This window comes from Schistocerca americana, chromosome X (assembly GCF_021461395.2).
Source record: "Schistocerca americana isolate TAMUIC-IGC-003095 chromosome X, iqSchAmer2.1, whole genome shotgun sequence".
NCBI classification, from domain to species: domain Eukaryota; kingdom Metazoa; phylum Arthropoda; class Insecta; order Orthoptera; family Acrididae; genus Schistocerca; species Schistocerca americana.
The window spans coordinates 408515026-408542998 of NC_060130.1; the positions used below are offsets into that span (position 1 = coordinate 408515026).

At 36.5% G+C, this 27973-nt stretch overlaps 1 long non-coding RNA gene across 2 annotated transcripts; it reads right to left on the minus strand.

Annotated features, from left to right (window-relative positions):
* Window positions 1-2086: 2086 nt before the first annotated feature.
* Window positions 2087-26844, minus strand: LOC124556055. 2 transcript variants are annotated; one of them, XR_006968602.1, is made up of 2 exons: window positions 26800-26844; window positions 2087-2901 (listed from the first exon to the last, which is right to left on the minus strand). It is a non-coding gene; the product is annotated as an uncharacterized LOC124556055 (long non-coding RNA). The 2 variants fall into 2 exon arrangements; XR_006968603.1 differs by lacking the exon at window positions 26800-26844 and adding an exon at window positions 26661-26781.
* Window positions 26845-27973: the final 1129 nt, after the last annotated feature.

Below are 27973 nucleotides of genomic sequence, written 5' to 3' on the forward strand. Positions count from 1 at the left end.
TGTTTCATAAGGTTATATGTTTCATAAGGTTATATGTTTCATAAGGTTATATGTTTCATAAGGTTATATGTTTCATAAGGTTATATGTTTCATAAGGTTATATGTTTCATAAGGTTATATGTTTCATAAGGTTATATGTTTCATAAGGTTATATGTTTCATAAGGTTATATGTTTCATAAGGTTATATGTTTCATAAGGTTATATGTTTCATAAGGTTATATGTTTCATAAGGTTATATGTTTCATAAGGTTATATGTTTCATAAGGTTATATGTTTCATAAGGTTATATGTTTCATAAGGTTATATGTTTCATAAGGTTATATGTTCACCAATCCATCCAACTGAATGATTTAAACAAAGTACTGAATTGTTTCCAACCTGGTTTTTCTTTTACCTAAATCTTACTGGGCTGTTTCAAAAACCAGGTACATCTGTAAGCAGTCCCTCCGACTTGGGCATAGTAATCAGTGCTGATTGGGCACGCACACAATTGGAGCTTTCCCTGCAGAAGCAAACTACCACAGGTTTATTGTAACTGGTCGCTGATATTATGAAGATGGACATTGAGAAAGAGCTAAGATCTGAGCTGCTTCCTTGCACATTTTATTTCTCTCCTACTAGTTCTAGGATTGTCCGCAGCTCGTGGTAGTGTTCTCACTTCCGGAGCATGGGATCCTGGGTTAGATTCCCGGCAGGGTAAGGGATTTTCACCAACCCCAAGATGACTGGATGTCATCATCATCATCCCATCCCAATTACTGTCAGGGCAAGGCAACAACAAACCACCTCCATTAGGACCTTGCCTGCAGCATGCAGAACAAGATCCTTCCATCAGTTCTTGTCTGATTGCACGTAACATGGGGGGAATTAGATGAACGAAAGAAGTGTTCATGAGCAATGGTTACATCCATTTCACATTCAGTGTGTGCACTACCTGAAAACACGATTATCCACTTAGAGCACAGTTTATGCAATGTCTGGATCAGTGTCAAACACAACCTACGTTTCCATCCTGTGTGCTGTTTGCAGTTCGAGCAAAGTTTGAGAGAGAGATTTTTAACATCCACAATTTGCATTTTAATCCGCATGCCACATTTACTGATGCTCATCAGCGAGGTTCTACATGAATATGTGGGCAGGTGATGTTGGTTAGTGGTTAATTGGTCTACATCTCCCAGCTAGCCATTAAATGGCATGCATTATTACAATCTCCTCACTAGAGCACTATCACAGTTGTTTGACGACATGCCACACTCTATATAACAGCGCATGTGGTTCCAGCATGATGGGGTGCCAGCATGATGGGGTGCCAGCACATTTCAGTCATCCTGTGCATCAAGTCCTGAAGTGACAGTTTCCAGATAAGTGGATTGGAAGATTTAGTCCTGTACCATAGCCTACTCTATCTACTGATTTGAACCCTCTGCACTTTTTTGTGTGGGGAGAAATGTTCAATCTCATTTTCAAAACACCTGATGAATCAGCAGAGGGACTGGTTGCCAAGATACTAGCAGTAACAGGAGAAATGAAAGGCTCTTCTTTGGACTGTGTTATACAGAACATAACCTGCTGGCATTACCTTTGTTTACAAGTCAATTGAAATAATTCTCTTATGTTAATGTTGTTGTCTTTTGGCAATGAGGAATTAAAAATTGTTAGTGTTACTTTTCTGTAAGTAAGATTTGTGTTCTTATAATGGTGCCTCTCAGGGAAACAAAAAAAGTGTTTACATGTCCCATGCAACCTCTCAGGGTTTGTAGTTTAATTTTTGTCCAGAGAAAATTCTCTGAACTAGTTTTTAAAAATCTTAAAGGAAAAGTATCTACTGCACAATTATTGTCAGCAGAAATTCTAGCAAAGTAGTTTACAAACATGAAATGAGAAAACATGTTTAAGAGTGAAAATATCTGTTCTTAACAACCTTATTTTTCCTTTCATGTATTAGATCACTCAGTTACTAAACTTAATAGTATGAAAAGATACATATATATATACCAAGCAACTGGCATGACCACAATGTTGTATGATTAAGAGAATTGTTTCCTGTTTGTGGGTTTTGAATATTAGAGAAATAAAAATACACCACAGCATTACTAGACTTTATTACTTTGACTAATTGTGACATGAAAATGTGCATTTGTGTGTCTTTAATATATACAATCTGACCTGTTCATCTGGGAACTATGGCTACAAACTATGCTGAAACATGTATTCACTTACTCTACACTGGTAAATATGTGCAAACAAATATGGATTTTAGAAATACTAAGTATAATGAAGTATAACAATTTTTGAAAACAAGTGGTCTATAACATTTCTAATCTATTTCCTTCCTTTGATTTTTGTCTTTTTTAACTTTATGTTGTCACCATCTATAACAAACATAGCTAAATTAAAAAAAAAAACACTGTCAATTTTAACAACAACAAAATTAAAAATGTTATCAATTCATTAGCATCCTCTGTGCTTTCCTCACAACAATAATATAATTTTGCTCTGTGTGTGTGTGTGTGTGTGTGTGTGTGTGTAAAATCAGTTTAAGGAGACTTACAGGTAAGGACAATTTTAAGAAATGTCACATATACAACTACCACATAGTACACTCATAAAAAAGATGACAACCAGACTACTCAGTTAATACGCTACTGCTATCTTGAATCTGTCAAACTTCCACATTCTAAATAATGGTCCTGCTTATGGAAAATAAAAAATGCTACTTGCTGCAGTATCTTCATTTATGGACTGCACCAGATGAGTCAACCTGATTGTGGCATACTAGATGTACCTTGCAGTATAAACTTGTAAATTCGTCCTTTGGGCAGTAGATAGTATTCACTACTGCTCAGAAAGACGAGCTTACAACTTTACACTTCCACCAGTAGTGTCTTCTGTATCCATCCCTGAAACAAACCAGATCAAATTTTTTTCCATTACTTGACAAAAGTTCATAATTTACTAGAAATGTGTTACAATATGTTCTCTAATACTAAGGTACAATTCATTACACACAAATTTATTATGTTTTTAATTATTTGTTCATGCCATATTCATTTCATCAAATAATTACAAAAGAGAGAGAGAGAGAGAGAGAGAGAGAGAGAGAGAGAGAGAGAGAACAACACTATCTTTCCTTGAATTGGCATATTTTTTATGCAACATTATTTTGCTATACCCAAATATCTTTCTGATTCAATGGAAGATATTGTATTTGCAAATGTCCTATGCTGACCTAATTAACAGGATAACTACTTTTTTTACATGATTAATCATTTACCTACAATCTGAGAACATCTTCAATATGTATATTAACAAAATCACTACCTCCAATCAACATAGTAACTTTTCTTACTGTGCTCTTTTACTTTCCCATAAGCTAGTACAGCTACAACTGTTTAACAACTATGTTCTAACAATGTGATGGAATAGAACTACCACAGGTTAAATACCACTACAGTTAATATAGAGATACCTATTATTTCATGTCAATAAAAGTTTGTAAGACATGTTTATTATGAAGTGACAAAGTAACTATTAAAAGCAAATTATAAACAACTGACTACCTGTATACGAGCTTAGGCTGTTCTACACTTGAGGGGTTTATTCCATTGTCTATTTTAAAGTTGCTGCACCCAAAAATGGACAAATTGCTTCTACATCAAACAATATCTCTACAACAGATATACATACAAGCAGTTTCACTTTTATACTGCAGCCTTGTTCCAATCTATCGATTTGACAATCACATCATCACATTTCTCAATGTGAAAGGATTTCAATGTTATGTATCTATACGTGTCTACTGCATTTCTCCTTTCTTAGAGGGATCTAAATATTCCACTGCTTATTCCATAGTCCTGCATGTTTTGAAAATCTTTGTTTTGCCACTTTGTGATAAGAACATAGGCCAAAACCAAATCACAATTAATACACAATGAACCACTCTTTAATGAGCATTTCTGAATGTTTTGCTTAAAAAGTCAGTAAGTAAAAACCTCATAACTGTCTCTACAGTCAAACTAATGAGGGGAACCACACAAAAATATGAACAGCACATTTTTAGAATACTAGTGCAAATTTTACCACCACAGATTAACTTGGCTATAGTAACCACTGGCATGTATCTACAACCACTGAGCCTACTGATATGGAAGTTTTTCCTATGGTTACTGTAATTTGAAATGTCTCTAAATTACATTGCCACTAATACTACCAAAAATCCTGTAAACTCCTTAACAGATTTCTAACACAACAGTTTTTAAAATATTGTTCATGAAATGTGTGACATTTACTTTATGTAGTACAAATTATGTTTGGTCAAAGACAAAAAGTGACATTTAGATACTCAACCACATTAGATGCCACAATTATTTTAATGCCCATGGTAGCAAGGTATTCAAAAACTGACTGACGAAAGACTGAATCATGCCCATGAATAAAAACAAATTCATTTGTCTGGCCATGGTCTCTATAGTAATAGTTCAACAAATTTAAGTGTTTTGGATCAATCTATGCAACTATTACATAGGCACATACATTTGCTTTACCAAATGCATTTTGTTTTACTGGACAATCATCTGCAGTGTGAAATCAAGTTTTTTTTTTTTTTACAACTTTGGTTTTGTTGATTATTTAAAAACAGCCCCTTGCACAAGCTAAGTGTGGTTCTTTGACTTACTGCATTTTCATCTGTTTCTATCTGGAAGTGTCATCTGCATGCAAATTTGGCATGCTATTCCTGACTTTGGCACTGGCATTTTTGGCCTATTTTCATTTTCACTTGCTTTGCTTCCTATTTCCTGATGGAACACAACTAAACAATGCGCCACTATTGCACATATATGTTTTTACACTTCCCTGCAGAAACATGTTTCTATATAACTTCATGTGTTTAGTGTTGCCAACATTGTTACATTTAATGTTCATTTCATCTGAAAGTGTTCTCTCTTTACTTACAGCAATACAGCTTTAATTATATGAATGTGATGAAGAGAGAGCTTGGAAATTACTGATCTACACAGAGAGGAGGAAGAGTGTTGAAAGATGAGTACAAGGTGGGGAGGAGGAGGAGGAGGAGATTAGTGTTTAACGTCCCGTCGACAACGAGGTCATTAGAGACGGAGCGCAAGCGCAGGTGAGGGATGGATGGGGAAGGAAATCGGCCGTGCCCTTTCAAAGGAACCATCCCGGCATTTGCCTGAAGCGATTTAGGGAAATCGCTACAAGGTGGGGAGGAGGAGAATGATTTGTGTAGTGTTTGATTCCAATTTTTATATGGCCGTTAGGTACACGTTAACACTGTTTGTGCAATGTGTGTATGGCAATTTTCTTGACACATGAGAAGTTTGTTCTAATGATTTCAATTATGCATATATTATTTTCTCATTTGCTTGGCCTATGATATTTTAGTTAAATGTGATCTGCAAATATTAGATGGCATGTACTGTATTTTCAAATCCTGATGTGTTCTTTACACCTTATGTCAAAGTTTCTACCAGGCATTACAATGTAAATTTTGCCAAAAATCCTTGCAACTGAAATTGTAGATACAGGGCTGTTGGTATCTGTCTGGTGGATAATTTATGTTTCATTGAATGCTTGTACCCTGCTCGTTGAATATACCACCTATTTTGTATGTGGGTTTATTCTGACAAGCCGTTGTTGACCATTTAATTGGCACTGTGCTGCTGGTATTATTTTTGTCATATTTTAAACATCTTTATTCCTTTTTCCCTGTTCTAATCAACCATTGCTTAATTCTCCCTCTGAAGCTCTCAACAACATCTGGTTCTTTCAATTAACTCAGGGCCCATTTCCTTAATTGCCTACCTTTTTGCAGTTTCTCCAGTTTTAATCAGCATTCAAAGATGAATGGGTAGCTTTGAGAGCTGATATAGTGAAGGCAGCAGATGGTGAAACAGGGGAAAAGACTGGTACAACTCTCTGGATGTCACACAACAAATTGGTTTTAATTGATGAAAGGAGAAAATATAAAAACACAGAAAATTAAGCAGGAAAAAAGGGAATACAACTGTCTAAAAAATGAGAGACAGGAAGAGCAAAATGGCTAGGAGACAACTCTATGGCTATATAAGCATATTTCACTAGAGGAAAGACACATACTGCCTACAGGAAAAACGAAAGAAGCCTTTGGCAAGAAGGGAAGTTGTTGTATGAATATCAAGAGCTTGGATGGAAAACCAGTACTAAGTAAAGAAGGGAAAGCAGAAAGGTGGAAGGAGTATATAGAGGATCTGTACAAGGAAGACAAATTTGAAGGCAATATTACAGAAACAGAATAGGAATATGAAGATGAGATGAGAGATACAGTACAATGAGAAGAATTTAACAGAGCACTGAAATAACTAAGTCTAAACAAGGCTCCTGCAGTAGACAACATTCCATCAGAACTACTGATAGCCTTGTGAGAGCCAGCCACAATAGGCAAAATAGCCTCAGACTTCAAGAAGAATGTAATAACTGCAATACGAAGAAAGCTGGTGCTGACAGGCATGAATATTACCAACTATTAGTTTAGTGAGTAATAAGAAAACATATCAGAAATAATTCCATTAAAGAGCTTACAGTTACCTGTCCAATTCAGAATACACACTACACTCTACCCTCAGTGTGGTGCCAAATGCTGGTGGACAGTGTCCACCCATGTGGCCACACTACATCCCACCTTGTACCAATGATCTACAAGCACATGCTGCACTGCTTTGGCAAGCATAATATTACTTACTTATTGTAGTGCAAGTTTCTGTGAAAAATATCTGTAAAATCTATTACACAAAGTGCAGTACCAGCTGTGTAACTACTGTTCACACAGCATGTGACAAAGAGCACTGGAGTACATTATCATCATACTTAAAATTTACATATAAAGAAAGAATGCCACTTAAGCCTGCAGTACTTTTTTGGTATGTTAGCATGCAGGCTGCCCTCATTGCACATATCACACAGAGGTCTTGCAACCATATTTCAGCTGACAAAGTGGCAGTCACCTTCAAGTGAACTGTACCCTGTAGATTACTTGTAAACACTACTACATTTACACACAAAAAAATGGTGTCGTGCTAAAAACACACACACACACACACACACACACACACACACACACACACACACACACACACTTTTTGCTGCATGAACACACTTTTGTCAAATTCAGTGCTCTCTGTTGAATACTGCTCCCACTGAGGTGCACAGGAATATACTGCATACATGCCCCTCTGTCAAATTGTAGGTTGACAGAGTTAAAAATCTACTGGTTGAACTAAAACTCTTTTGTCACTAGACATGGTATTAGGAGTAAAATTTTGTCTTTCTGGACAAGTTAAAGAACTTCCACACTATCCAGCTGACAGTTGCCATCATGATTAATAAAATCTCCAGCCAAACTTATTTCCACTGATTCTTCAGTAACCAAATTCTGAAAGGGTATCACCTTCGTGATTTTAGTGGTAGAATACTCCAAAGAATGTCCCATTGATATACAATGCTCAGCTATGGCTGACTTACAGGTTTGGTAAAGGCAAGTGTGGCGATCATGTTCCACACATTTCATTTTATCCTTGTGTGTGGTCTGACAAATACCGACACTTTGCGATACTGACACAATTAATCCTTTAATGAGACGAGAAGAACACAGGTCTTTCTTTGCAGGTGGCTGCAACATTACTTTACTGTAATGGCTTTTCAGGATTTCACCTAGCTTACAGAAATATTGACCATATATGGGAGGAACACCCTGAACTTTAACATTATTCTCTATCTTGCAACTGGTCATGTTTAATCTTTGTTTAAACTATACTAACGTAATGAGAAGAACATTAATTTTCTTTGAACACTGATTGTAGCTGTTCAAATTCTTTGTAACCCTGTCTTCATTAGATTCAAGATGTGTCTAGTGCATCAGTCCAAGAAGGATGCCCACAGCCTGTGAGAGGTGTTGACAGATCTCTCTAACTAAAAATCTATATGTGTGGTCTGAAGTAAACTGAATGCCTAAATGACCCATTCACTTTCCAACTAAAACATCTAAAAACAATAGACACCCACCTATTTCCATTTTCATCATAAATTTAATATTCTTACAGTTTAAATTCAGAAGTCCTAAAAATCATGCTATTCTTCTTCTCCATGGGGTTCCACTAACACAGTGCTATTCTCATATCACAAGAAGACTTAGCTTAAGTCCTGATCACACTCTTTCATATCAGATTCAACAGTTCTTGAACTTGCATCCACCAAGACAGTATTATGTACTTGGGTTATGAAGAGGGTGTATGTATATGAATTGCTCCTCAGCAGTACATCCATTGCAGCTGGCATTTATAGCCTAAATGCTGAAACATCTTGCACTTGCAATCTCAGGAAATCAACTAAAGAGTGCTACGAGTGCTGATATTGCAAGATAATGCACAGCCAGCCTCTGCCGATTTGACAGAAGCAATTTTCCAGGAGCTTGGTTCACAGATCATTTTTCATTTGATTTATTCTCCTCCAATGTTAACCTTTATCTTTACTGAATGACTATCAAAAACACTCATTTCTGGATGCAAAAGCACTTCAAACTGGGCTTTACAATATCACTAACTCCAAACCAGTATATTTCTACAGGTATGGAATCAAAACAATATCTGGCTGTTGTCAGACTGTTGTGGATAATATGATACAGTACAGTTGACTAACTTCTCTGTTATTTTTATCTGTTGTGTAAAATTAGCTAATGAACATCACTACAAAAATATGCTCTGTACTAATACAAGTTACAACTTATAACAATACCCCTATGCTGAATAAATTCTATTTTAATAAAACAAAGTATCAGCAATATGAGACCGACCAAAATTTCATGATTGAATAGTGGTAAGATGTTATACATATATTCTCTACGTGCAAAACCTAGATAATATTCAAATATTATTTCAATACTAATACTGAAGTATGTAAATCCCCTACAGGGACTACAAGTCTACAAAACCCTGATAAGTTATTCAATGCAAAGCACTGATTGATAAAATATGTATTAATGGGAAAAAGATGAGTGGAAGCAGAAAAATGCATTCATTACTAGTGTGCAATTTTGTTAAGTTCTTCACTTTCAAAGTTACACAGTACTGAAATCAAAGACATAAGAAGACTAGTTATCAGTTTTCTTACAATATCTTATTACATTTCAATTTGGCTGCATGAAGCTCAGTCACAGAAGTGGTATAAAAGTAACCAAGTGGAACGGATAGCTAAGGCAGCCTCGAAAGACAATGTTACCACTGAGATAGCGAACCCCTGCTTCAGAGAAGCACTCTACTGCCATACAAACATCTAAGACAATTCACACTTTAAAATGTTAGATTAGCTGTAGATTCTTAAGGTAATGACCTTTTTGGATGGAAAAACAAAAAATTACAAACTAAATGTCACATTAGGTAAGAATCATTCAGTATGTTTAATCGAAATTCGCGCAGTCCTCATTTTCAGTAGCTGCCATAATTTATCTTTCCTGTCTCAAAGATAGTGCAAAGTATATTTTACCTAGCGCAATTCATATTTTTAAAGGCTTCACCAGTAGTTATATTGTAAACATTATGAACAAACAACACTTTTTATTCTTTAACAATAATATAGGGAAAGACATATTGCTACGTATCATGAAGGAGAAATGTCATGTTGCAGGCAGACACGATTAAGATGCACTTACATAAAGTTTTCAGCCACAGCCTTTATCAGTAAAAGACATTCATACCATTCACATACACAAGCAAGCACATTTCATGTACACAAGACTGGCAACTCCAGCACCTCAGGTCGGAATGCAACTATCACATGGGATGCAAGCAGCAATCTGGACGGAGTGGGGGAAGAGAAGGGGAAAGGGAAAGTAGTGTACAGGTAGGGGGGAGAGACAAATGCTGTCTGGTGGAGTTGGCAGGGACTGGACTGCCAACAAGCACAGCATCCGGAGGTTGTGGGGCACGGAAGTGAGGAAAAAAAGGATCAAAAAGGGGAGGAGTGGGGAAAGACAGGCATATGCATTGGCAGAGGGCTGCAAATAAACATGGTGGCAGATAAGAATGCAGACGAAACTATTGGGTGGAGGATGTGGGGGACAGTATGTTACCACACGTTGAAGCAGGGATAATTACAGGAGTGGAGAATGTGTTTTAAGGGTAACTCCCATCTGCAGAGCTCAACAAAGCTGGTGGTGTATGGAAGGATCCAGACGGCCTGCACAGATGGGAATTATCCTTACAGAACATTTTCCACTCCCGTAATTATCCCGGCTTCAATGTATGGTAACAGTTTCCCCACATCCTCCACCCAATAGTTTTGTCACCATTCTGATCTCCACATAATGTTTATTTACAGCCCTCTACCAACACATCTGTCTATCTTTCCCCACTGCTCCCCTTTTTTGCTCCTTTCTTCCCCACCTCCCTGCCCCACAACCACCTGATGCTGTGACTGTTGGCAGTCTAGTCCCTGCACAGTCCACCAGACAGTGTTTATCTGTCTCCCCTCCTGTACACTACTATCCCTTCCCCTTCTCCATCCCCTCCAGATTGCTGCTCGCATCCCACACGATAGTTGCATTCCGGCCCAAGATGCTGATTAAGGCTGTGGCCAAAAGCTTAGCTTCATGTAAGTGTCTTAGTTGTGACTGACTGCAACTTAACGTGTCTAGGTCACAATAAGTAGCAATCTGTCTTCTTACAATGTTGATAATCCCACCTGAAGTTTCCACTGTTTGACTTTCTATTCTTTGATTATTACACACCTGAAAACAATTTTTACAACTCTCATTAGCACTACTTCCAAACCAAAAGAACACAAATAAAAAGCAACACAGCACTGATTAAAAAACAAGAATACCCACAGAAAAATTTCAAAATGTACGAATAACAAAGTTTCAAATCAAGAACATTACCACAATGCTGACAGTAATATTCTGAATATATCATTAAATTGTCATTCAGTTTATAATAATCAAAATATTGAAAAGTCATCTCATTATGACTACAATTTAACCACTGCTGACGTTTTACCAAGAGCAGCAAAAAGCTTTTGATGAATGAACTCTCCAATCTACAATACACTTAAGAGAGATAATCCGAAATGAAATAAGAGGTTCACCAAGCAGAGCACAGGACAGATTTTCTATCCAGCACCACATAGTTGGCACGGTTTGGTCGTAATTTAAGTCTTAATCGTTCAATGCCCTTATCCTATCAAAACACACATAGGCCAAGTATCAAGGTGTAATTATTACAATAGACTTCTATGGTAAGTAGTACTCCACTTCCAATTGCGTATCACTCTGTCACCAACACTAATTTTAAGGTGACAAAAGAACCAGTTCCGAACTACGCTTACAGTTCTATTCATTGTCACATGAATTTCGTCAAGTGTTGGGTCAAATTAATTATAAATGAATGCACACATCTGCAAAGCTCTTCACTGTTGTAGGAGATTATCTCAGTCCTTAATACCAAGTTGCTCATTTAAATTATTACTAGAATAGAAGTAGGACTCATTCTGCTAAAGGGCTTAATGACAAGGCCTTAAATAATAAAATAAAAATTTGAGTTTTGAATGGCTTTTAAAACATTGCACTTTGATTGTATGTTCTGATATACAGTGCTGAAATGGTCTGAGACTATGCAGATCCTACTAACCCGTGATACAAAACTACCACCAGGGGGTCACTGATAATGGAATTAAACGCCAGACTTAATTCCTTCCAGTGTGTGGAAAGCATTAACACCTATATACCCCACACACAACAGGCCCCTTACATGCTACGTAATTGTCACTGTATGCCCTATGCTTACACCTACCTGCAAACAATTTAATTTCTTCTACAGCAGATTGTGAGCTCAATAAAATGGAGGTATTAAACAAGAGTTGCAGTCTATCACTATCTGTAGCTACAGTTTGACTGGGATTTTGCTGCAATCATGGGACTTGGCACTACAGCCACCTATACTCCTAGTAACACTGTTATAGCGAGTTCTGGCCAGCTCATAAGTCTAATTCTAACTGCAACAAAAAATTTCTCATGACGTTATGGGAGAGCGTTACATCAGGTCTAAGATAGGTGACCCCAATGCTAATGGCTGTAAACAAATCGAAACATCCAATCTGCTTACCAACCTCATCTCTTAACTCAAGATTCACTGAACTCCCACCTCTTGTTCCACTGTGAAGCGAAATCACATCTCCACTACTAATTTAAAACTGATCAGGACAAACAACTACTCTCTCAATGAGCTTCAATAGGTTCATAAATACGTTACATTGTATGTCCAAGAACTCAAAGCTGGTAACTGTTTCCGATATCTATTCAGAGGTTTACCCCAAACACTCAAACATAAGGAATAACCTGTTTTTCAACCTTTGCATTCCTAATTACAGAGACATGAGAACACCATTTCCATGTTCAATTAATACACTGGAGCCAGGAGTTTAAACAAAATTAAACCAATCCAGCCTACTGAAGACAATGAAGTTGCGGTCCTCTGGTATCTGCAGCAAAAATTACTCATTCAATAGCTCGGTAATGTGCTCTGATGTTAACTGCTATTTTGTCACTATGATAAATCATCAGGAATGATTTAATATTAGAAGCTTCCTGTTATCAGCATTTTCTGACTATTCTGCTACTTCTCTTAGGATAAAGTGAATGACTAACAAATACAGATATTCAGTCAAGCAAACATCGAAAATTTCCATATTCCAGCTCCAACATTAAAAAAAATAGTGGAAATAAGTGACAAAAGCTATGAGCACACGACTAAACCATAATAATAATTCATTAAATTTGTCTCATTACAGTTGAAGGCTGATGATTATCAAAAGTTTGTTTTCCAGTCTACAGAACTGCAGCACAAACTTTGACTTTTCTTAATATTTCATTACTGAATTTTGCATGGCATTAGAGAGGAGAAAACACAGATTAAATATATCACTTTTCCAACATCATTTGAACCTACTGTTACACTTGCATTCATACTGAGAAACAACTAATTTAGCAAACAAAGTACTGAGGTGCCAATGACTAAAATTCTCTTATTACTGTGGTGGTAGCTAATGCAGACAGAAAAGCTGATCAACACAAAGAAAGAAATGTGAGCAATTTTAATTCATGCCTAAAATCACCTCCTTGGAGTAAAAAAATTCTGTGTTGTCACCTACTACATAAGAATAGTTACAATATTTCACCCAAATTACAAGAACATATCTAATGAATTTAACAGGATAATTGAACATCACTCTCAGTGGTAAGCTGATAATTACAGAGATGCCATACATTTGCTGTGATGCTACCCCCTCACTATTCCACCACAAAGAAATTCTTTAATAGCTCTCTACCCAAGTGCCGCTGCAAAATCAAATGGAGGCAGCTCGGCAAGCCCAATAATTACTGAATTACCACTGTGAGGCAAGGAGTGCCAACAGGTCTGATAAATTTAATTTTACTGCTTTGAATTAAAGCATGGAGTTCCACTACACCTGAATTTTGAACTTTGACCTTTTAATGACTGTCGCACTAAGGTTTAATGTTCAAAGTTCATATTTCACAAATACCCATATTAAAGTCTGACAGCACACAAATTTCAAATACATTTTAAAAACACTCAAAAGATCATACATTTAGGACAAGTAAAAATACACAGCTTGGAAGAGGCGGGTGAGGACTAGATTGATGGGGAGATGGGGATGGTGAGTGAACAATGGTATGTAACTCATGAGCCAAGCTACAATCCAGAAGACAATCTCAAACTAATAGGAAATTTCAAGGCAGTAGCAACATATGTCTACATACTGGTAAAAGTGCACACACTGCTCGTCCACCAAAACAAACTTTAAAATGATAGGACAGTAAGAAACACCACTTAGCTAATAAATAACAAACAAATTACAAATATCCCATGTACAGAAGACACTGCTTTGTTTTGATGTAGAGAGCACGTATGGCAGTATTTCATTAAGACCATAAAACAGACACTCAGCTGTCTCAAGAACACACAAACAACAACTATTTAATAACAGAAAAAAAATATTTTAGTACTTTAAGACTATCTCCTTGGAAACCAAACCCACAAAATCACTATACCAATAAATAACTTGAAAACCCTCTCTTCATCAAGTGACACAGCAGATGTACAACAAGCATTCATTAACCGAATATTTTTTTAGATAAATTGAACATCTAAGCTAGTAGCAGAGTTGGTAACACTACACACAAAAATGCAGAAATGTTTAGTCAGAGACATGTAAACAAAACATTTATGTGTAACAGTGGTAGAATATTTTGTCGCATGTTAGGTCAGAGAATGTGTACCAGTGAAAGTGAAAATAGGACACAAAGACTGACACTAAAGACAGGAATAACTGACAAATATGCACAGAAATGACGCTTCTGGATGTGTGGAGAAAATAGATGAAATTGCAGTAAGTGAGAGCCATACTTCGACAGTTCATTAAACAACTTCTTTCTAGATTCACAACCAAACCGAAATTGTAAATGTGTTTCATACTGGCCCCAGCTGTTTCAACTGAAGGAAAAATAATTGTGTATAAAGGAATCAAACAGATTCAAAACACCAAGTGAAATTTAAATATTCTAATATGTTTGTTGCCCTCACTGAAAAATATGGGGTAAAGTTGAGAACTGTTGCAAACAGTGGAAAATGAAGAAACATGAGAGATTTTCATTTACACAAACCTAAATACAGGATTTTTTCCCCAACTGTCAATTCAAAGGAACAAAATGTGAGATTTCTGTAAACAGAGATATTTGGGCATTTTTCCATGAACTTTTGATTAATGAGGAACCATATCATGAGCTTCAGCCAAAGGCACAGAAACACAGCACAATTTATACTTATCTCTAAGGACTGTAGTGCAGTATAGATTAGTTACCAATGTGATACCATGCTAGCAGACCAATGACACCATTAACATGGCAGAGATATGAGAGAAGAAATGACTAATGGTGATTAATGGCTGAAATTACTAACAGGAGTAAATTATCAAAATAAATTCTAATAAACTAGTGGGATTTCTACAGACATTCAAGAATTTGTAATACGATCATTTTTGTTAGTAACAGTCACCAAAACACATTGCAACCTGAAAACATCTGATCATATTGGCAATATATGGGATTTAATCATGGGCATAAATATAACTATGGAATGAGCAATGTATATAAAAAAAATTGTCATGACGTATTTGTTGGCTTCATCAACTCTCAATCAAACTATCTACCTTCTAATCCAATGATGTGCCTATGCTCCATATCAGTCAGGCACCACAAACTCTTGCAAAGAAGTCTAGCATACAATAAAACACAAAACACTGTTTTCCTTAAAGGATCATCATCTCTATCACACCAATATAGATCTAATAAACATGATCTAAGCTAGCCTCCATTAGAAATTAATGCTATGTTATAAGTAACATCTGATGACATGTAAAACTGGCATACACACACAAAATCATTCCAGAAACTGCCTGCATAACACGACACTACACTTGTGGTGTTTACTGGAGCTGAGCAGTACACCCATTAACATTTTATCCATGCCACTGTAAATTTCAGTGAGTAACTTCACAAAAGCTTAAATCTCTTCTGAGTGTGCTTATACGCAAGGCATAGAATGATTCTTTCAACAACATAATTAGGACAGGGATACCTAATTCAATATTTGTTCAAAATAATTCTCTCTACACAGGTGACAATCAAGTTACAATTAATAAAGACTGCCAAGGGCCCAAGTATCTCAGCAGTCTGACATGACAACATCCCAATGCTCAAAACATTATGAGAAATATAAACAGGTACAACAGATCAAGGAAGTCAAAAAGGTGTTAAAATCTGGCAAAGAAGAGCATGTAGTGAACAGTGAGGAAAGATGGAACAGAAGTAAAAAGAAAGAGGAAATGGACTAAGGTCAATATTAGAGTTCTATATTCTTATTATAGTTCATTACAACAGTAAGAGATTTTTTATATAGAAGGCTCATTTTCTCATAAATATTCAAAATAATTCAATGTAACTTTCACCAAACATTACTTGCTCTTACACTTTCTAAATTTTTATTTTAAGGTTTTCTGGACAACTGACAATTTTAATATAAAATACTGAATAATGGCATGAGTAACAATTAAGTAGTTTAAATTGTATTTCACATTACTAATCAACTAGTACAGACCAACTGGAATGGAAAGAATTGGGAACATATTACCATGTCCAAAGCATACTGGAATATGAGTAACTGCGGAGGATGAGTTAATGTTTGGGTAATGGATGAACGTCAATGCATACGGGTGTGAAGTTCAGTTCAGATGGATGACAATGCCTACCTCTGTTGGTGATATGTAAATTATGAGAGGAAAATGAATCACAATAACCATACAATCTGTACATCTACTCGCAGTTCATAGCCCACGCAAAAGTCCCTAACCTAACGCAAGTTTTTTTAGATTTAATTTTGGCAATGTAATCCGATCTGCACTCAAACATTGAGATATTACTCAATTCAGGGATTTGTGTGTTAATCTTTAATAATATTTGCAGAATACTTTATCAGTAGTTGGAGGAACTTAGACATATTAAAAGCCTTAATACATAGTGTTATATAGTCAAGTTCTTAATCATCTTTAATAGTGTGCACACTGTCAATGCAAGTAAGACAGCTGGAATACTAATAAGCTATAAAAGTAATTTTTTAATGTGACACTTTTGCAAATTGCACTCTTGAATTTCCTGAGGAATCTCTTACATGTCTAGAACAAGTTCCAGATGTGCAAGAGGTACCTTTACATCAGTATGAGAGACTTGAACAGAGCATAACACTCATGTATGAAACATATGAAAAACTAATGTTCAATATACAAAAACTATAAAATATGGGAATTTTATTATTAGTAACACCTGCAAGTTTCAGCAATTTTTGTATCCTCTGGAGGTATTATACAGTAACTCAATATTCTGTGCCACATCTCTAGAATATTATTGTCATCTGAAACTGTTTCTATGATGATGAAAATGTAAAATGAGCAAGGTGTGGAGATCATGGAATCATCCCACAGCCATCCATTCCAAAATCTCCAAGTTAACTCTTACAAAAGGGGTTGAGGCACACTTCTGAAGGATATCCCACATCTCTATCAACATACAGCTGTTAACTTGACTGTCAGATCCATCACAGAACACATGCGACAACTCCACAAATAACAACACACGCATTGAAGCGTTTAGTACTGCATCGCCAGATTGCAAATTCTAACCCAAACCTTCAGCTGCACTACAAATCAGTATGTCATCACAATCTACAATGCAAAAACTAATACAGATGAGAAGAAATTTTGGCCCTGTTCTGTTTGCACAAATTTGAAGTAATGAACCACACAATTACTATGCAGGAGACAAAGCTGATGTGTACCAATAGATTCAGTTGACCAAGATTTTTATTTGTTCATGTAAGAATATTTTGGATGCTGGTTTATTGTTCCATAATACAGTAGTACATGTATACAGCAACTCTAGGAAGCATATTTGATGAGAAAAGAGCAGTGAAGTATTATGTGTTAATACATGTAGGAGGAGGAGGTTGGAATACCAGCAATATTAGGAAAAGGATAGATTGCTACTCACTGTGAAGATGGCCCACTGAGTTGCAGACAACCATATCAAAAAGACTGTTACACACAGTAATGCTTTCGGCCAAAACCTTCAGCAAAGGGAGAGTGCACGCACACATTCCCACAGGCAAACACACCACAAGCACATATGACTGCTACCACTGGCAGCTCCAACCGGAGCTCCAGTCAGAGCTGATAGTACTAGTGGTCACATGTGCATTAAGTGTGCTTGCTTGTGTGAGCTCCTCTGACCCATGACAGCAAAATGGCATGCATAAACCACTCAGAGTCTAGTGTGTTTACCAAGTGATGGCAGGGGAACATGCCTATAAAGACACAGAAATGTTTAAGCTTTCTGAACCAGTGGCTTCTTGTGGCAGAAGGGTTGAAGGGTAAGTAAAGGACTGGTGTGAATTTGAAGAGTTCAGAAAAATCACTCAGAACCCTGGGCTGGTTGAGACTTTCCTGATGGGATGACAAGGAAAGACTGCACCCAACAAAATTTGAAAACCTGAGAGCTTAAAGGTGGAAGACAGGGCAATGAACACTACAGAGATTACTGAGAGAACCTCATGCATGAGTAAATAAGAGTGGAATGCTAAGTATATTGTATGTGGTAGAGGTAGGTGGGTGGGGCATAGATACTCCAAAAAATAAAGGATATAGGAAACTGAAAGGGAGGGATGGAGGAGGGAATTTCTTTTTAGTTTTTCTATATCTTATTTTCTGACCTGTCTATCCCCCCTCCTCCACCCCCATCAACTCAACAATATACAATAAACTCAGCTTTCTATGCTTATTAACTCGTGGATATTGTTTTGTCAGTAATCTCTATATTGTGCAATGCCCTATCTTTCACCATTAAGCTCAGAGATTTTCAAATCTCATTTGGTGCAGCCTGTAACAATCGGTCTTTCTTTCCCATCCCATCTTCTAAGCCACCACTAACCCCCAGGGTTCTGGACAACTTTTGCGATCTCTGGGGTGCATTTCCAAAACCTCACCATTCCTTTTCCTCCACTCCTCTTCCTTCATCTTCAACCCTTCTGCCAGAAGAAGGAACCACTGGCTCCGATGCCTTGAAAATTTCTGTACTTTTATGTGTGTGTTCTCCTGCTGCCACTTGAGTAGATTTTTTTATCTACCCAATTACATTATAAAACAATAACTACTTATATGCTCATAGCATTATGTTCACTGGATTCACAATCTCTCAACTTTTTCAACCTAATTTGGACCATCTCCCACATTACAGATCAATCTGTCGGCATAATTAATATTCTCTTTCGTTGGCTGTCAATTCACTACCAAACTGTCTCTCTCCATCATAACTTAGACATCACACTATGCTACAGATCAGTCTGTATCCACACTCCAACTGACTCGAAATTTTGCAGCATACAATACTTGTGCTGTTTAAGAATTGAACTCTTGCAGATAGACAAAAGTTATAGTTTGGGTGTTGTGAGGCACCACCTCATTTCTTATGCTTTGCGTTTCATGAGTGATGATGGTTTTGTCAAGAAAGTTCATTAAAAATGCCTCTAGATTAAATTAATTAATGTTATTAATAATCATGCAGACGACACTTTGTGAAGGTGTGAAATGTGCCAGTTTAACAAACTGGCTTCTTTGTGTGACAATTTTTTGATAACTGTAAAATTACTAATTTATATCTAAAATTCATCTACTGAGTAGAAGCAGCTGTAACTCAGAAATGCTTTTAATTTGCTTTCAAATTCTGGCTGGCTATCTGTCAGAGTTTTGATGCTATTTGGCAAGTGACCAAGGACTTCTTTGGCAGTGTAATCCACCCCTTTCTGTTCCAAAGTCAGATTTAACCCAGAATAGTAAAGATCAGCCTTTCTCCTAGTGTTGTAGCTATGCACATTACCACTGCTTCTGAACTAGAGTGGGTTATTACACAGACATGACATTTTTTACACACAGGTGTGTACCACATGTGACAAATTCTGTGTGCAGTCAAGTGTGGCAACAAGAGTTAACAGTTCTGTGACTAGGATGCTTGAAGGGTGTGAAAAATGGGTAGTAAATTATGAACACTACCTCCAGTGTCAACACACAGAAGGCTATCCTAAAATAAATTGGTCAAATATGAAGGTCTTTGTTCAAGACCAATAACTACAAAAGCTTTTGTTTTGGCAACTCTTATAATCACATAATCCCAAGTCTTTTAGGCCCATACTATTTCAAAGAACAGTAAAGGATAAAACTATAGTTATCACCAGTGCAGCTATCTGAATATCAAGCTAACAGTGCTAAATAAACATAGCTATTCAATGTAATGAAGGAAGAAGCATAATGTTTTAAGAAGTATCATTCCTATTAATTTCATTATATTCAGTTTAGTTCATCTACACACCAGCAGTATAAACAGCTCAGTGGTAGTTACTAATATACAGCACAGATGATGTTCATCTTTAATGTATGAATCACTACTGCCACTCTTTTGCAAATGAACATTTTGTTTGCCTAATTGCTACAACCATCTTCACAACCATTCATTTTGAATACCTGCTACATGTACCCAAGTAAGTTGAGTCCATTGCTTTAAATATCTTTCATGGATTTGAGCTACAGAACACAAGCACAACAGTCAATGGGTGCATATAGTAGGCCATGTTAGTACAAATAAACACCAATGAATATGCCAAAAGTATTTAGGGAAAATGCTAAAAACATACAAATTGGAACCACGTGAGATGAAATTGCTTGGGATTCGCAGATGACGTAGCATTACTATCTGACATTTAAGAAGCCAGCAATAAAAGCCTACAAAATATAGCAAAAGACAGAATTAAAGCAGATATACTAATAGTCAACCACATAACAGTAAATAACAGGAAAGTAAAATCAGTGAAACAATTTCAACACCTAGAAGAAATTATAAGCAGAAAAAAGGATATCCATTTTGGTCACATTATGAGAACACCAGAAAAAACATCACCCAGAAAAATTATACACAAATTTGGAACCTGAACCAGTAAGTAAGATGAATAAAGGAAGTCAGGGAGGATATGAAAGTGCTGGAATTAACCCTGGACGATTTGCAAAACAGAAAAATCAAAGAAAGTGAAAAACATGAAGTTTAAATAAAAACAGACAATAAAACAGGAATTTACACATGAGAAACAACAAAAAAGATCAGAGCAAATGAAATTATGCTAGGCAATTTGGAAGGAAACCTACTGAAGACTACCAGAAAATGTGGGACTGAAGTGGTCCACTGAGGTCGTAAATGCATAACAACAACATTACAGACTACAAATTTAATTATAACGGTTGTGTGTCTTTGCTAAGATTTCCCTTAACCTTCCACTTCCTGAGGATATTTTATGACGAGATTTATGTAACAGTGAATAAATGAACTTCTGTTCATCTATAGTTTTAATGTTTATCTCCTGCAGCAAACATCAATTGTACTGTCGCTACATACACATCAGGATATCTGTCCATCTTGGCTTAGTGGTATGCACTGAATACAAAAAAAAATATTTGTCTGCTGTAAGGCACAAACTACTGGGTCATTCCATGTCAAGTGGCCTAAGGGTCCCCACTCTTATCTCCAATTTCAATGAAATTTTTACAGGGTGTACATATAGACCTTACATGAAATACTGCCAAATTACAGCTTCAGAAGTAGTATGGTGGGACCACTAGCCACCTTTTCATAAAGGCTCGTTTTTTGACATTGCGACTGAAATGAATAAGTGATCAACTTTGTTTTACCATTACTGAGGATCTAAGATACCTGTCATGCTGAAACTTTGTGATCCTGTTCAACTTTTTGGGTACAATATCTTAGCTGTAAAACAGAAGGTCAAACTATGGTAAATTCATCATAGTGTGCTATCAAAGTGGCTCATAAATCTCGTCATACCAAATTATGACTATACTTTATTGCCTTTTAACTACTGAAAGAATAACTTTCTGAAGTTGATACTTTAGTTATCTGCAACCTGTCAAAGCTCTGCAAGTGGCGTCCAGATTGCTCAAATAATAACCGAGTTATCTGAGCTCACCTTGTCTGATCAGAAATAGTTTTTTTATTTTGGAGACAGACCAGTTTAGTGTCAACAATGGAGATTGGTAACCTGCTTCAACAATCAGTCTGAAGCACACTGTTGTGAAGTGAAGAGTGTTCAGATGTGTGTGCCTTTTTAAATGATGTAAGATGTGTTGTCATTACTGGATAAACATCTTTTCTGTAAGTAAAAATTATTTCAAGGTACAGGATGACTCTTTAGAAATGTTTATCAAGTAATTTAATTTTGTTCTGTTGTATTATCAAGGAAGTTCCTATTACCTATGATTGTTTAATATTTTTCAGCTGGAAATATACACTACTACTTCTACTTTTTCTAATACTGAAACAAAAGGCAACTGGAAGCATAAATTTAATTGTAGTGTAATCAATATCAACGAGGTTTCAGTACCATGTGTCATTGGCCTTGCAGATAATTCTGCAGGTCATCTGAAAACACACACACACACACACACACACACACACACACACACACACACACACACACACACACACTTCATTCCAATCAAAGAATTTTCAGTAGAGCAATAGGAATTAATAAACCAAAGAAGTGAGAAATGTCTTACTGAAAATGCACAAATATGCTTTCATCACAAAGCAATGCTTGTGGACAAATAATGATTGTCAATGTGGAAACAAAACAATTGCAACCTGTGGCTAAGAGCAATGTGAAACTTGGTCAGAACATCTATCCAACTTGCAGAAAACAATTTTTAGCAAAGAAAGCAGAAAAATCAGTCAACTTCAAACCAGTTAGAAGATGAAGCATATCCAGAAGTATCAATCAATTCAAGTCTAACTGCTAAAATTTCAGAGAGTATCAAAAAGGGGTGTGAAAGGTCATGCAAAACAAAAACTAAGCAAAGCTCAAGAGGCAATTGCAAACAACATTGCTGCTGCTGCTTCTGGAGGATTCACCCCAAAAGATCTTCAAACACTTAGTACAAGCAAGACATGTACTGATTGTGAAGATTATAAGCAGCTGATTAAAGAATTGAAAGAAGTTGCAATTGTCAAGACAGCCTGAAAAATTGCAAATATTGACATTAGTACCACAAAGCTGGACTATAAAAGAGAGAATGCAAGAATCTGGTGTTTCAGAGAGGATGGTCAAAGCAGCTAGGAAGTTGTAGGCAGAAAATGGTGTATTAGCTCTGCCAAAGAACAAGTGTGGCAAGAAGATTCCAGGTGCATAAAAGAAAGAGTGGTAACATTTTTTCAGAATGAAGAATTTAGCCGAATTTGTCCAGGTAAAAAAGACAATCAATTAGAATAGAAAGGAAGAAAGTTTTGATGCAAAAATACCTTCTGAATAATTTGAAAGAAATGTTTGCTGCATATCGACTTCAACATGGGCCTGAAATTGGATTTTCCAATTGAGACCAAAATGGTGCATCACTGTGGGTGCTGCATGAACCCTCTCAGTGTGTGTTAGCACTACACCAAAATGTGAAACTGATGCTTGCAAGCACTCCAATTAGCTAAAAAAGATTATAAGAGTCCGATTACTAAAACAATGTATGATTTGGAATTCAAAGACTGCATGCTTCATCACTGTCAAATCTGTCTGGGAAAAGAACTACTGGAACAGTTTTTAGGAAGCAGTTTTGAAGACAGTGATCCAGATGATACCATTGAGTTCAAACAGTGGGTGCACACTGATAGATATACATTACAAACCAAGCAGATGACCAAGGATTTTATTGAACATCTGATTTCAAAAATTGACAAACTTTCCACTCATTATGTTGCATAGCACCAGAGCAAGCACCTAAAATGCATAAAAGAAAGCTGTAAGCCAACTGATCATATTAATGGACTTTGCTGAAAATTATTCCTTCATTGTTCAGGATGCAGCTCAAGGTTTTCACTGGAATAACAGCCAAGCAACTTTATACCCATTTGTTGTGTACTTCAGAAATAACATGGACATCATCAGCATCAGCTACTGTATAATAAGCAACAGCCTGAAGCATGATTCAATTGCTGTCCATGCTTTTATAGTGAAGCTAATAGAAGATCTACAGTGTCTCCTCGGAATAATCACACACATTTACTACTTCAGTGATGGGTCAGCAGCACTGAACAAAAACTCCAAAAATTTTCTGAATCTCTGCCACCATCAAAATGACTAGAATCTTAGCTGAATGGAACTTTTTCGTTAAAAGCCATGCAAAATTTGAGGAACCGTAAAGCACCTGGCAGCAAGAGCAAGCCTTTAAAGATCAACTGAGGTCCAGATTTTGACACCAACTGATTTGTTTAAATGCTGTACAAATAACATCAGAGGAAGCCAATTCATTTTTGTTTCAAAAGAAGAAATTGAAACATTAAAAACTGAGCACACAGCAGGGTCCAAAAATGGCTGCACAATATCAGGAACAAGAGAGAAACCCCATTTTGTGCCATCAAATGAAAAGCAATTTTGTATTAGAAGAGTATCCAATAATACAAATTTTTTTGTGGCAACATCAAGCAACAGTTTAATTCAGAAATATTACAGCCTTACAACCAGGCCAATACATTGCCCGTATATATGACGGAAAAATGGTGGATTGGTAACGTGTCTGAAGTTTCAGAAGAAGAAAATGATGTTTTACCCAGTTTAATGCACCCCAATGGACCCGCACATTCGTTCTATTGGCCAGTTAGGCAGAATGCTTGTTGGACCCCAAACCAACACATTATTTCTGTCATTCCAGCTCCATCAGCAACAAGAATGGGCTGACATTATAGCTTGTTAGAGTCAACTGTAATTGCCATTAGTAACAAATTTCGGAAATACGGAAGCATCCGATCCCGCCCGTCTGCTTTGACCCATGACGTCACAAATATGGCGGAAACAAAAACAAACACACACACTTTCCACAAGAACCCTAATGACACTAACGGGACAAGCGCTGGAAATGGGGTGTTTTGGGTGGGGGGGGCAAACTAAATATAAACAAATTTAGACGCCTTGCATAGCTACAACGTGTAAGTGAAGACAGCCATGCATGCATACCCACCCACCCACCTCCCCAGGGGTCGTAACCCCTGCAAACCATAGAAGATAAAGATGCTTTAGTAGCTGATTAGTGTTTTTGTCTTAAAAAAAAATCTCACGGGATAGAACTAACAGATCAGAAAGATAAATATAATAAACTAAAACAGAAATTGGAGGAAACAGATAATTAAAATAAGTAATACAACACCCTTACGTCAAGGGTCAAAGCAGACGCGTGGGATCGGACGCTTCTGTCGAGTCCAAATTTCAGCAAATGAATTAATAAGAACTGAAATATTTGACTTGGGAACCATAAAGAGTATGACTGGTACATGTATTTTTTAATGTAATATAAATGTAGGCCCAAGTTTATTTGGGACAAGATTTATGGGCCACTTTGATAGCACACTATGATGAATTTACCATAGTTTGACCTTTTGTACTGTAACTAAGTTATTGTACCCAAAAAGTTGAACAGGATCACAAAGTTTCAGCACAACAAGTCTCTTAGATCCTGAACAATGGTAAAACAATGGTGATCATTTATTCATTTCAGTCACAACGTAAAAAAAAATAAAGAGAGCCTTTATGAAAAGGTGGCTAGTGGCCCCACCATACTACTTATGAAGCTGTAATTTGGCAGTGCTTAATGTAAGATCTATATGCACATCCCGTCAAAATTTCATCAGAATTGGAGATGGTCAAGTGGGGGGCTTGTCTAAATTTAGGCCACTTGACATGGAATGACCCTACTATAATGGTTATCATACAATTTTGGAGACTTAAGGCTTCGAACATACCAAGATAATTACTAGTCATGTAAGTTTAAAACTAATATGAAAGAAGAATTTCCTTTACAGTCAGTCATCAACAAAATGCCTTTTTCGAATGGATACAATCGCTGTTAAGAATATCGCCTAAATTGACTATCGTGTGCATATTATAGGTATTATACAGGATTAAGACATTCTCAACACTGGTTGCTCTTCCAGGAAAGGAGGGAGATAAGTTGAATTTGCTGATGCAATCTGATGGGCAATTAAACAGCTATTAGGTATGCATCATGCAACAGATTATACAGCTTTGTATATGCCCCCACACTCTTATTGCAAACATCACTAAATGATGAGCGCAGCAAAAAATCACATAGATATCAGTTGACACAACAGCCTTTCATTTCTTTTTAACTAGTAAACTGTTAGTGGACTTCCTCAGAAGCAACACTGACCTCCCACACTATCGTTTCTATCCCAAAAAATTGAATGGTTTGCAAAATACTTTTTAAAAAAACAGTTACAGCTAATACTCACTAATGGATACCAACGAAGTACACTATACATAAACATTTTTAATTGATACGATAATAATCTACAGTAACAACACTGGACAGGAGCAAGCACATCAAACAAATATTAAGTATTTTTCCATTACATAAACTTTCAGTTTCTGTCAACCTTCCCAATATAAATTTCTAGGACACTAACAGCAACAAAGAACATTCCTGTTCACATCTGTCGCAGGACACAAACAACATTATATTCTGGTTATTTTGACTGAACATTTATCTGGGCAATATTCGTTACACTGCCTTTGCGACAAATGCTAGAATACGTAATGTCAACTGCGCGAGGAAATAAAATTTCACTAAATTACCAAAAACAGCACGCGCTTTAACAAATACAGATATGTGTCATCACTTTTACTCACTATCTTAAGATCAAAAATCTCAAATTAATTTTGTTATTTCTAGGAAGGACTTACACGACTCTTTCAATGTACTCGAATTTAACTGTATGCGGCATAAACACGGCGTTAAAGACAACGTTTTTCCATTCACGAATATTACAATTAAGCTGCCAGATACTTTCAAAGGCATTAAGAACAGTAGATGAACGAAAGTTTCGATTTTGATGTCTACTGCGACAAAGAGGCAAAACTTTTTTTTAAATTACCTGTCTAATACCATCACTAACTTCCACTTGTGACAAAAGTGAGCAACATAAAACCAAAGGGATAACAGGATTCGCTTAATTGACTACCTTCGGCAACAGCTGTCAACGAAACTAAACAAATAACAATACTAGCAATTACCTTATCCGCCTTTTGTGACATTCGCTCACTGATCATTGATTTCTCCAAAGCGTAATCTGTCAAAGATCTTCCACCACATTTTTCATTTGTTTCGTTTTGCGATATGTACGCCAGCGCACACATAAGTTTGTGAAAATTGTGCAGTGCTTACAGCTGTAATATAACATATTTTCTAACATTTCGCACCTGCTATTGTTTTTCAGATATCTGAAGCATATGTTGGCGCAGATCCAATGATAAATCCATGAATAACATCAAAATGAAAGGTTATTGTCGATCAAGTACAGTTGACATCGACCTTTTTGGTGGATAGACGAACGGCGGTAAATCGAAATGCCCGATATCGCCACTGAAGTAGACCCCCTTAATTTTAGTTCCTAAATTTTTATGGCTGCTGGCAAGCTAATATTTGTTTCTGAATATATACTATTAACACCTTTCTAGACCAAAGTAAGTGCTTTTAAATCTTTATGTAGATTACCGACACATTCATTTGTATTAGAGATTCAATGAACGGAAAAGTTTTTTTTTGTGCAAGTGACGTCTTATTTATGGGAAATTTCATTAAGGAATAAATACATTGGAAAACAGTGATTAAGGTACCCAGTTGCCGGAAGTTCTTGAGACACATAATACGCTTTTGGACTCGGTTAATTTTAGCTGTTCTTGTTGCTTACCCTGTGTGATGTTACGGATTGAAATAAGAATGTACGCTGCCTTTTTTACTCTTACAGGGTATTCAGAGTCCTGGAAAACGGCGAAAACACAGTGATCTTTTTTGTTCTGAAAACTTGAGCGAAACTCAGGGAATTTTTGCATTTTGCCAAAAAAATCCTCGTAAAGACGTGGTAATTGATTTGATTTCGGGCAGAGGCATTTGCTTGCCTTCTGTTTAGTTCGATGCACTGCTACGCTTATCGTTAATCCTCAGCTCGGTGCTGTGCGACCGTAATCTACCGTCCTTTTGTTCCCCCTCTCCTCAAAAGAAAATGAGAGAAAGAAGAAAATTAGTAAAGCTGATGGCGCTGCAAAGTATGAAAACAAAATTCATGAAGAATGCCGAGAAAGAGCTTTCAAAGATTGAAGAAGTCGTTCTATCGCCAAAAACTACCTGCTTGTGACTTAACTTAATGTTATCATTATCGTTTTGTTCAAATTGTATTTGAATTTTATT